This window comes from Cryptomeria japonica, chromosome 3, assembly GCF_030272615.1.
Source record: "Cryptomeria japonica chromosome 3, Sugi_1.0, whole genome shotgun sequence".
Classification (NCBI taxonomy): Eukaryota; Viridiplantae; Streptophyta; class Pinopsida; order Cupressales; family Cupressaceae; genus Cryptomeria; species Cryptomeria japonica.
The window spans coordinates 728,481,190-728,493,661 of NC_081407.1; positions in this window are offsets into that span (position 1 = coordinate 728,481,190).

Sequence of the window (12,472 nt, forward strand, 5' to 3'; positions counted from 1 at the left end):
GAGGAGCAGCTTTGCCCGTAGGCTTATATGTCCCTCATCTCATGAATCAGAGGATGATTAGTAACTCAACAGGCGGTGGCACTCATATCTAAACACAACAACTCCATAATAATGCACCCCCAGATAGGTCTACTTGATTATCAAAGCATATAGGATCTCCAAGAAATCCTGATCATTATGACAAGTCAGGGCTTCAGTGTGTGGCGTACCCGCTTGATCATCTGCCAAAATTAATCATGGCTCCTCAATAGGATTTCCTACATATGGCACATCATTAAAGGATATGCACTATTTCTTAGCCAATTAGATTCATCCAAAGTGGGTTAGGGCTCGCATGTATCTTGAAAGAATAAGCAAACTCAGTTCTTTCACATCAATAATCCATTCGACTATCAATCAAGCTTCAAGTTAATTTTAAGACGCTTTGTAATCCATCAAAGAGCTAGAATTAAGGAAAACTGGTGATGGATACCTCGATCAAACTATGCAGTACGAAGAGGCAAATGGCTTTTGAAGGGGCTATTACCAGAGATTGCCTAAAGCGTATCATGTGACTTCCCCATACCTTAGTGATTGATGCGGTTGAGAGCATCTTGGGCCCGGACTTTCTCACAAATTCAGACAGAACCAGGGCAAACACGGATGTGGCCGCCATGTTTCTCGCTGTGATGATTACATCATCCAAAAATCGCGAGGATACAAGTGCTCTATGTAAAGAGGTCTTCATTGCCTCTATATTGGGTGATCTGGAGCGGGTCTTAGTTAACATTGACAATGAATGGACTATCCCTCGGCCGCGACACTATGATATTCTCATTTGAAACAACAGGCCGGTTCCCAGATTCCCTATCATCTCCATGGATGGTGAGCCCTTCACCAGGGAAAGAATTGAGGCAATCAATAGAAATGCCAACTTTCTACTCTACTTGTTTCATGTGCGACACCCTCCAATATCCACTTGGTTCGAGGACTTCCTCAAGGTTGAAGGCCTGGTTCTGGATGATGAGAACGCTTCTACCTCGCCTTCGGGGTCAGAGTGAGTAGGCTCAACCCTCGGTGTATGCATGGGACCATTTTTGATAGAAAATAGTGTTATTTTTGCAGGGGATAATCTTGTCACTAAATGTTAGGATTATACTGGTAACCCAAGTAGATTGCTATATCTAGTAAAACAGGGTTTTATCTTTAGTTAACAAAGATCGGGGTAAAGATAGTAACTAGTATCAAATCTTAAAGACAAACTTAAGAGACCTACGAGACATTAAATTAGTTTGTTTTAACGGTTAATCTTAAAAGTTACAAAGACTAAATAGGCATGATGGATTATCTGTTTATATAGACATATACTAGCATTCTGTTTTGGATACCTAGCAATTTGAATATATACTCTATATATTTACAAGCATCTGGATGCATGCATTTACTGGTATTTATTCACATTGAGGGAAATCATTTTAGGATGGTAATAGCGGCTTATTCTAGAATACTAATCATCGATTGAAGTACTCTAATGCCATTTGCTGAATTTTTCTATATCTTGATATCCGTCTGTCATATCTTAATACTTTGGATTAAATGTGGCTAACATGCAAAATTCGGGGCCTGGACAGAGAATATATCCAGCCTTGAAAACCCATAGACTCTATCATCCTCTCTGCTATAAATCTACAGGGAAGGGGAGGTTGGAATGACCGAATCTCATTTACCTACTCTTGTTATTGTAGCCTGGATCCCATCCTTCACTAAGGATTGCATCCAGGAGCATAAACAAGAGTTGGTAAACTGGAGATTCTCTGTTTGGATGCGTCAGGGGTCGATCATGATTGAGCCTAAGATAAATGAATTTGGAAACCCAATTCAGTTTAAAGTTTTATATCTCTATATTCATGATCTGTGAACTTTCTAGCCTTATAGATAAAATCTCATTGGGGATATTTTATTATGGACTGCACGATACTAACAAATTTGCTAAGTGTTTAAGAAACTAACCATGCAGGCCAAACAGGTATATCTCGGGCAATTAAGGGATACTATATACAACCAAAGAACAACTTTAGAGACAAGCCGCTGGAAGTTGAGGGACAAATGTTTATTGAAATTTGTAAATTAGGGCTTGTAAAGGAGGGGTAAAATAGAAATACCCTCCCTCTTGATCACCCTAGCCCGCCGGAGGTTTTCTCGCCTCCACTCTTTCCTACCAGCGCTCGCACGAGTGGAGTAATGTAAAATTTCAAAATAATTAATAAAATTCTTGGCCTCGACCTCTTACCGATGAAAAAAAAAAGAAGAAATATAGATAATAATTAAATGGTCATGGGAAGTATTGGGAGGTGAAATTACAGAGAATTTAAGAGTAAAATTATAGAGAATTAAATCTTATTCCAGAAAGAATAGGAGTAGTATTTTTCAGATTTGCAGTGATACTTTTTCAACAAGCAATTTTTGACAAGTTTCCTTATATATATATATATATATATGGAAATGGAAAGGTTTTTACTCATAGAGAATGATTTCCTAAGGCATTGATATAGAACAACATTTTAAGAAACAAATTCCACAGAGAGGGAAGGTTTCAGAGAAAATAGTTTGCACAAGGCATTGATATAACCAATAATTTGTTAAATAGATTTCAGAGAGTAATTTTTATAGAGAATAAAAAAACTTGCATAGCAAGTAGATTTCCTAGAAAAGAAAGAGAAAGATTTTTACATAAAGATTTAATATAAATCAAAAGGATTTCACAGAGAGTAATTTTTACAGAGAATTAAAAAAATTGCAGAGAGAGTAGATTTCCTAGAAAAGAAAAGAAAGATTTTATATAAATCATTAGGATTTCAGAGAGAGTAATTTTTACATAGTAGATTTCTTGGAAAAGAAAGATAAAGATTTAATATAAATCAAAAGGATTTCACAGAGAATAAAAAAAATTAAGAGAGAGTAGATTTGCTAGAAAAGAAAGAGAAAGATTTAACATACAGATTTAATATAAATCATTTAAGGATTTCACAGAGAGTAATTTTTACAGAGAACTAAAAGAATTGTGGAGAGAGTAAATTTACTCGAAAAGAAAGAGAAAGATTTTACATAAAGATTTAATATAAATCAAAAGGATTTCATAGAGAGATGAGTTAATTCTCGGAAAAATAACTAAATACAGAAAATAGGATTTTTGCACAAATCAGGACTTGAAAAGAAAAGAAAATATGAAAGCAAAAGCAAGATCCTTTCCTTCTTTTTCCTTAAAGAAAATTAATTAAATAACTAAGATATCCTTACATGCATTATTTGAAAAGAAGAAAAATACTTTATCAATATATATTCCTGATAAGGAGAAAAGGTTTACTTTTGTTTTTGAAACAATTATATATATATATATATATATATATATATATATATATATATATATATATATATATATATATATATATATATATATATATATAACCCTTGATCCTTCCTTGTGCCTTTGTGAAATTTGTTCAAAAGAACTACTTAACAATCCTACAATGAAATATGACTACAAAGAAAACCTACTACTTCCAATAACTTGAGAAAAATTCTTTCTTCCTAAATAACCAAGTCCCTATTTTGGAAAACTTGCATACATTATAAAGAAAATGATCCCTCAATTCCACTATCAAGAGAATTAATTAAAAATGAGATTCTTTTTCATAAATTATCCTCATGCAAAATTAATTGATCACTAATGGAGGAGTTACATGGAAGAAAATGGAGAATGAAGATTCCCTCTAGAATCTTCCAATTTCTCCTACGACATGTGCTTATATGAAATTGAGAAATTAAATAATTTCTTTTTAATTTAATATTTTATGTGTGTATGTGTGTGTTCTTTATTATAATAACTTTTTCATCCATATTCAATAAATTCATTTCTAATATAATCACAAAATGATATAATAGAAATAACAATAGTAGTAGCAAATCAAAATGGTAAAGGAGGGTTATGACATTCTAAGAAATACAAAATCAAGGTAAAGGGCCTCTTAATGTTTGATTATCCATCTAACTTTCCTATGTGTTAGTTGACCATTTGCCTCTTGTAATATTTATTCATTTGAAACCCAAAGGGACTCTTTTCCCATCATTAAGGGGATAATAAACTCTTTATAAATAATATATTTATTGAAGGGAAGGTCCAAATTTGTAACTTAAATTTCCATATTGAAACTCTAATAAGGGATCCATTAACATGAATTAGACCCATTATACTTCTCCTTAAGAGATTATTTTTTTTTGAATAAAAGGGTAAAAAAATTTATTGAAAAACATAATCCGGAATTACAAAGAGACCCAGAAACCCAAGGCCCCAGAAGAGGATTACCAAAATAGCTCCAAATTAACCTACTTCATAACCATCCATGTCCTCAGTAAATATCTTCTGCAGGTCCTGACAATAATCCCCGGAAAGATGCTCCCAACCTTCAACTTTCCAGTCCCTACCATGTTCTGAGGCCCACTTGGCCAAACAATCAGCTGCTCTATTCCATTCCTGAGGTATGTGTACAAAAGACACTTGCTCCATTAAAGAGCTAATTTGGAGAATCTGCTGAACCATCCTTGCCAATTGCCACTGAATCCCACTCACCCTCTGCTTAGTCAATAAGTTAACCATAATTTGTGTGTCCGATTCACAAATCACCTTCCTTTGACCCAATTCCCAAGCACACTCAAGGGCATAGAGAATCGCCAGTCCCTCCATAAAGTTGTTAGACTACCACCATTTATGCACCAAAAAGAAGAAAACAACCTCCCCTCTGCTATTCCTACCAACAACGCCAACTCCAGCAGGGTCTGGATTACCCCTAGACGAGCCATCAGTGTTAATCTTTATAAACTCATCCTGGGGGGGGTATCCACCTTCCCCCCCTTTGCACCTTCTTCTTGGCCCGTCTACCTCTCCTGACACAAGATGAGGCCAGAGACAACTCCTGCATACCAAGCCTACTCACAATGTCAGCCTCCTCTCTACCCAAAGGAAAATTCACCTCACATTTCACTTCCATAGTCTCTCGGATCATTGTAATGATCCTATTCCAAACTTGCTGAACAAACAATCTGACCTCACAAAAAATCCTCCTGTTCCTCTCGAGCTAGATTTGCCACAGAATGAAGACGGGCCCAATATACCAAACAGTCTGAAGGAAGGAGGATAGGATAGGAGGTCTACCCAAACTACTCCAGAACTCCACCAGAGAATCCGCGTGAATACAAGGATGCTTCCAAACCCCCCACCAATAATGCCAAATAAGTAGAGAGAAGGGGCATCTGAAGAACAGGTGTGAGGAATCTTCCTCCCCATTACCACACAAAACACAGATAGAGGGCCCCAGAAATCTATGCTTGCGGATATTTTCCCAAGTAAGACATCTATTCAAAGCCAAAGTCCAAACAAAGCAATTACACTTCGGCCAAGACACATTACTCCATACCTGCTTCCACCAGTTCACCTCTCTTCCCTCAAATCTTTGGTATAACAATTCCCGGTATCCACTAGCCACCGTGAACACTCCCTTAGGATTTGGAGACCAAGCCAACCCATCCCTACCCTTTAGGGAGCTATAGTGTCTACTCGCCAAAATGCCCTGCAGCTCCATACATTCTTCCTCCGTCCCAACAACCGGCCACTCATCAGGAGTCTTCCACCTCTCCAAATCCAGCCGCCCACACCTATAAACAACCTTGAAGTCACTCACCCTTGACCATCTAGCTTCCAAAAACCTTTGGCACAAGTTCCCAAGGTTAGGGAACTGATCAAGAATGGGAGGATATCCATCCCAAGAGTCATTCCAGAAAAGTACCTCTTCCCCCCTCTTGCAAATCCAGAATAGACCTGCCTTAATGAGAGAAGCCCCTTTCTTGAGAGTATACCAGATCAAAGAGCCCTTTCCCTCAAGTGGATATCTAGGGATTTCCTCCATTGGGACCCTCTGCATATATTTGTTGGCTAGAATTCTAGCCCAATTCCGATCTTGCTCCACACACCACCTCCAATACAATTTAGCCGCTAGCGTCTCCCCAAAAAGAATAGACTGTCTTAACCCAAGCCCCCTCAACTGCTTCGGGCTACAAACCAAGTCCCAATTGACAAGGCTCCATTTTGAAGAGGAGAGATTGCCTGCCCATAAGAATTACCTAGCCAGAGAATCCATACTCTTTAAGAACCACTCAGGAGCCACTTGAAGCATACAACGATAGATCGGAAGAGCCTGTACCACCGAATGAATCAACTGAGCCCTCCCAGCAAAGGATAGCCATCTATGAGTCTAGTGTTCAACCTTCGAGCGGAATTTATCCAAGATACCCTGCCAAGAATCCCTAGGAGGGTTACCAGGATATATAGGAATACCCAAATAGTTCAAGGGTAGGGAGCCAACTTGGAATCTCAGGATAAGAGCAATCCTCCTTTGAATAAATTTAGGAGTGTTGAAGAAGAGGATAGAAGATATGTCCTCATTGATCAGTTGGCCCGAAGCCGCAAGATAAACATCTAGGACCATACACAGATTATTAGCTTCTCTGATTCGAGCGAGCCCCATAAGAGCTGTGTCATCCACAAACTGCAAATGGGACTGTGGCTTCAAGTCATTACCCCATCTCCAACCCTGAGTAATACCTTGACCCAAATTATGTTTAATCAGCCTTCCCAGACCCTCAGCCATGAGAATGAATAAATAAGGGAAGAGGGGGTCTCCCTGACGAAGACCCCTAGACACACCAAAAAACTCAGTATGATCTCCATTGAGAAGCACCAAGAAAGAAGTAGTCATAACACAACTCATCACCCACTGGATCCACTTGTCCGCAAAACTAAACACCTTTAGGATCTTCTGAAGGAAGGACCATCTGACTCTGTCGTACACCTTAGCCATATCTAGCTTGATAAACATAGCTTTTTCCTTGGAGGTTGCCATAGAGTGAATGGTCTCTGTCGCAATGGCCACCCCATCCAAGATTTGATGCCCTTCCACAAACCCACTCTATTCCTCAGAGATAACCTTCCCCAAGCACTTCTTCAATCTATCCGCTATCAGCTTAGAGATGATTTTATAAATCACATTGCAGAGAGAGATGGGGTGGAATTGGCCTAACCGGTTAGCCTCCTCACACTTGGGGATAAGAGCAATAAAGGTCGCATTCAGCGCCCTAAGCATCTACTCGTTCCTCTGTGATTCCTGAACCACCTCCAACAAATCCAGCTTGATAATATCCCATAATTCTTGAAAGAATTCAACTGGGAACCCATCTGGTCCTGGAGCTTTTCCTTTTCTCATCTGAAAGACAATCCTCTCAAGTTCTTCCAACAAAATAGGACACAAAAGCTACTCATTCATCTCCCTCGAGACAAGAGAACGAATGCAAGTGAGAACCTGGTTCTCCTCCCCCATTTCCCCCTGGGGATCCTCCCTGAAGAGGAACTGGAAAAACTAAGATGCCTCCCTAGATATCTCTGGCAAGGATAAGCACTACTCTCCTCTATCATTAACCAGAGCAGGGATGGAGTTTCCATGCCTTCTAGCTTTCACTGAGTTGAAGAAGAAAGTTGTGTTCTTGTCCCCCTCATTTAGCTAGTCAATATGAGCTCTCTGCTTCCAGTAAATTTCTTCCCTAAGCTCCCATTCCTCTACCACCTTGACCACCTTGTCATCCTCCTGGAGCAATTCCTCTGACAAACCTTGCTCTCTTATTACGCTGGTGATCCCATTCAATACCATGTGAGAAGCTTTTTTGGCATGAAAGATATTCCCGAAACCCTGTCAGTTCCACTGTTTGAGCTGAAATTTAACAAATTGCAGTTGCTTGGCAAAAGAGTACATGGCAGTGCCAAAGGCCGACCTCCCTTTCCTCCACCACTCCGCTACAAGAGCCTACAAAGAGGGATCTCGAAGCCACATAAGTTGGAACTTGAATGAAGGTGAGCGAGCAACCCGAGCCAAAGAAGATACCAGCTGGATGGGCCAGGGATCCGACCCTCTCCAATCAAGAATCTCCGAGCTGGTGGACCACCCCCCACCAATCTAAAAACTGGAAACCAGGAAACGATCTAACCTCCTTGCAATCCAATCCTCTCCCACCCTCCTATTGTTCCAGGTGAAAAAATCATTACCAGGCTTAATGTCAACAAGCTACATCACTGAAATATTATCCTAAAAGAGGAAGGAAGAAGGTTCCAACCTCATCACCCCCCCCCTTCTTCTCACTCAGCTCAAGGATGGCATTGAAGTCTCCTGCCATAATCCAAGGATGAAAAGGGGCCAACCTTCACATACCAGAAATATGAGACCATAAGTTTTGCTTACCCAGAAGATCAGTGGGGGCATAAATGTTAGAAAACAAAATGAGTTCCCCAGTCTCAAGACTGGAGAACACCCCAGATAATGACGATCGGGAGGCAACCCACCAGATAGGGCAAAACCTTAAGGGGTTCCAAAGGCAGGCCACCCCTCTAGAGGATCTTGCTGCCCCAACACACTGACATTCTCCTTGATTCCACATCTTTGGCACTAGGCCCATCATACTCTCCACTGTAAGTTTAGTTTCTTGCAAAAAAATGACATCAGGTGAATGATTCCTAATCAAGTCCCGAACAACTTTTTGTCTAGGGCCACTGTTCAAGCCCCTCACATTCCAAGAGATCACAATCATTTCGGAGGATTGGAAAAGTGAGAATCCAAAGTCTTTACCGACCCTGACTCAACCAAATTCTCCCCCATCAATTTAATCTTGTCCAAATCCTTCATTCTGCCTACCTTTGAGCTCCTTTCGGATGCATTTTTCTTAATATCTTTCCGATGTAAACCCAGATGAGCAACAAACTTATTGCTTTTGACCCCAGCCGGTTCCAACTTCGACGCTATCGGAGAACCCTCCCCTTCAGCCACAATCACCTCAAACCCAGGAGTGAGTCCCAAATGAACCCCTACTTGCTGATCCATCTCCATCTGCTAGCTTCCAACCCCTAGCAGGGATTGGGTAGGGACCTTAGCTACTCTTTTCAGGGCCCCTCTTGCTCCTTGATCCAAAGGGGTTAGCCCCAGATTAACTTCCGAATGGCCAAGGTCATCCAAAACATCAAATCTGTTGAAGGTGTCCTCCTTGTGTCTCTCCTGCAAAGGCCTCTTTTGTCCTCGGTTCCTGTTCTTTGTCCTACCTAGGACAAAACCATCAGTACCCCAAGCCTCGACAGACATAGGAGCTTTCCCTTTTTCAGCTCTATCTTGGCTCGATTCCGACTGCTGAGGTTGGCGCATCACCGGTTTATATCTAGGGCACTTACGCTATAAATGACCATACTCATGACACAACCGATAGCGGAAAGGTAAATTATCATAATCTAACTACTGAACCCAAGAGTAAGATCCTACGCACATATCTATAGCATCTGGCAAGGGTTTACTACGATCAATTTCAACACAGATACGTGCAAAGGTCATTACATTTCTCCCCAGGGTTTGCATAGAGGATCCCACTGGCTTCCCAAGCAGAGCGGCAAGCATCTGGAGCACATCTTCTTGACAACATTCCACAGGGAAATATGGTAAAAGAACCCACACAGGCACCCTATTCGGAAGCTCCTCCGAAGGGTTAAACCCCGCATGCCAAGGTTTGATAAACAACCCCACTTAGTTGTAAAAATATAGACCGCCTTCGAAGACCCTATTGCGATCCTCCATGAAGTTGAAGGTAACCATGAAGTAGTTGTTTGTTAGTAGCATAATCTCCATTTCCCCCTCCGGGGTCCAAGTCCTTTGCGCCCAGTTTTCCAAGAACTGCAAAGAAACCCTCATTCCCAAAAAATTTCAATATAGCGAGTGCTTTGAAAAATATTCAACATCCTCCACTATCATCTTAGGAGGAATTATTAGCTTTGGCCTCTAGCTGCATCTCTCCAAGAAACCATTAATCTTCAAAATGCGCGAACTCCCTGCACTACTAGATTCCATGTTTGAGGAATAGAGGTTATTATTGAATGTCTTCATGCTCTGTGGTGGGGGTTTTGATCCCACCGCCGCCCGAAAATCTAAGGCTAGCTGGTCCTTCGAAACATCCCCACCAATACTCATCATAAGACACACAAGGACAAAGACCTAAACCCCAAAGGGGCCTGAAAGAGAAACCCCCCCCCCCAAAACCCCACCCCTCCTCAACACTCCCGGGATGGAGGTCCAACTCGCTGTTTGTTTGGAAACGTGGCCGAGCCGCTCAGCCTGCACCCACATGCAGACTGCCACACTTCTCCCCTTTGCCCTTCGCTGCTCCCTGCACCACCCAGACCCCCCCCGCATTGCACTCCCTTCGTCGCTCACCCTGGATACCCTGTGGAAGCCCCCGATCATGAGCTAGGGCATCAGAACCCTAGCTCGACCCTCTACAAAAACCGCCCACCCAACATCCTCTCCAAAATTCACTTCCAATCTCTCCCTAAGAGATTATTTACCACTTAAATTTTTCTATAATATTTTAATGATCTAATTTACTATACATTAAAGAAAACATTTTATTAAAATAAGTCCCTTAGATTATAAATTTTAATAAATTTCAACTATTAAAATTATTTATAATGCTCAAATTAAATCCAATGGTATAAATAATTTTTTGATTATCATTGTACAAATTAATTTTAATAAGAAAAATAAATTTCAATTATTTAAACAAATTAAAATATAAATAAATTTTAACTACTAAATAAATTCTTTTTATTATAAACTGTAAAATATATCCCAATTTTAATAAAATAATTATTAATAACCTCAAAATGTGAATAACATTCTAATAAATTTTAATTATTCTTTTTATAACAAATAAAATAAATTTTATTTATTTTAATTAAATAACCAAAATAAATTATATTTAATTAAAATTATTTTAAAAATATTTAAACTTGGTTAAAACAGGGAGGGGGTCTCATAGGCCCCACATCCTGTGGGCCCTGTGCATGCAGGGGGCTCCACAGGGGGGGTGCAGGCCCCTCCTCCCCCTACGGATACTATACATGTAGTGGCCGCATGGGGAGGGGGGAGGGGGACACCCCCTCTCTTGCCCTTTTTTTCCTTCTTAAAAGGTTAATTTTTTTTTTTGAAAATATAATAATTTATTTATTTTTGCAAGTGTTATCATTATGGGGATAGGGCCCTCTATTAATATGAACAAATAAAGATTACATCATAGAACCCCACCAACCCTTAGCTAAGGCAAGCAAAATGGTGGTAATCATCTAACCATCTAACAACATAGTGCATAACTTACTACTACAACATACCCACCCCATGATCAACTTCTGTTTGCCAACCCACCCTAAAAATCATATTAGATTCCTACAAAAATATTCTATTCCTTTGCCGAGAAAAACCAATTTCCTAGCTTGGTTCGTTGAGAAAGTGGATTTATCAAAAAATATCCTTTTGTACAGCTCACTGAATTCTTGCCTCTGGATGCACTCCTTAAAGACCGACCACATAGTCGAGGTTGGAATCAAGTCCTATCCTTCTCTATCTTGATGGCTTGACTCCCCATCCTCATCTCTCATTTGGCTAAAGAACAATGATATAGGCCTCTCTAAAGTGCTCAACCTAATTTAAAAAATTTGGTCCGCTACTTTATGCCAAAATGCCTATGCCAAAAATTCATTACCCACCTGATATCCAATTTCTGCCAAATCTGTAGCTTGAACAATAGCATGAAAAACCAAACTAAAAATGCGCCCATCATGGTAATGACCCTCTCCTAAGCACGAGTCCAAAATCATTTCAAGGGCGTTGAAAGTCTGGTTATCTCATATCATAAACAATCTTCTATATTGCTCTTCTCTAGTTTCCTCTTCACACCTGCACGCGAATGCTTCGAAAGCCATTCCGAACCACACTTATCTTCCCTCCTTTAGTCAAAAAATTGGTTCTTCCTTAAATAAAACCTCCCCATCTTCCCCTACGATATTTTTTAAACTCCAAAGCCATGTTCCTGGTAGTGTCCTACTCCTCAAAGCCTGTCAATATCTCAAACTTGAGATCTCATTCTCTGTCATCCTAGATTCTCTTCTACAGAGAATATAACTTGTAATTTGAGGCCTCATCTTCCACCTCCCATCCGATACACGATCCCTCGTGTATGCTTCAAGTAGCTTGCAAACCATTGATGGGCGAATGATCAACCTACTCTTGTACGTGATATCTTTGAGCCCAGATTCATATCTTCGGTTAAAAAGGCTTTCAACTCCTATAATAATTTATTAATTATTATTATTCTTAAATAAATTAATTTAAAATAATTTTAATCATTTAGAATATTTTTAAAATATAAAATAAATTTAATCTTAAATAAATAAATAAATAAATAAATAAATAAATAAATAAATAAATAAATAAATAAATAAATAAATAAATAAATAAACTGAAATCTACAAATCGGTTTAGAATATAAATTTAATTTAACAAAATAAATAAATTTTAATTAATTA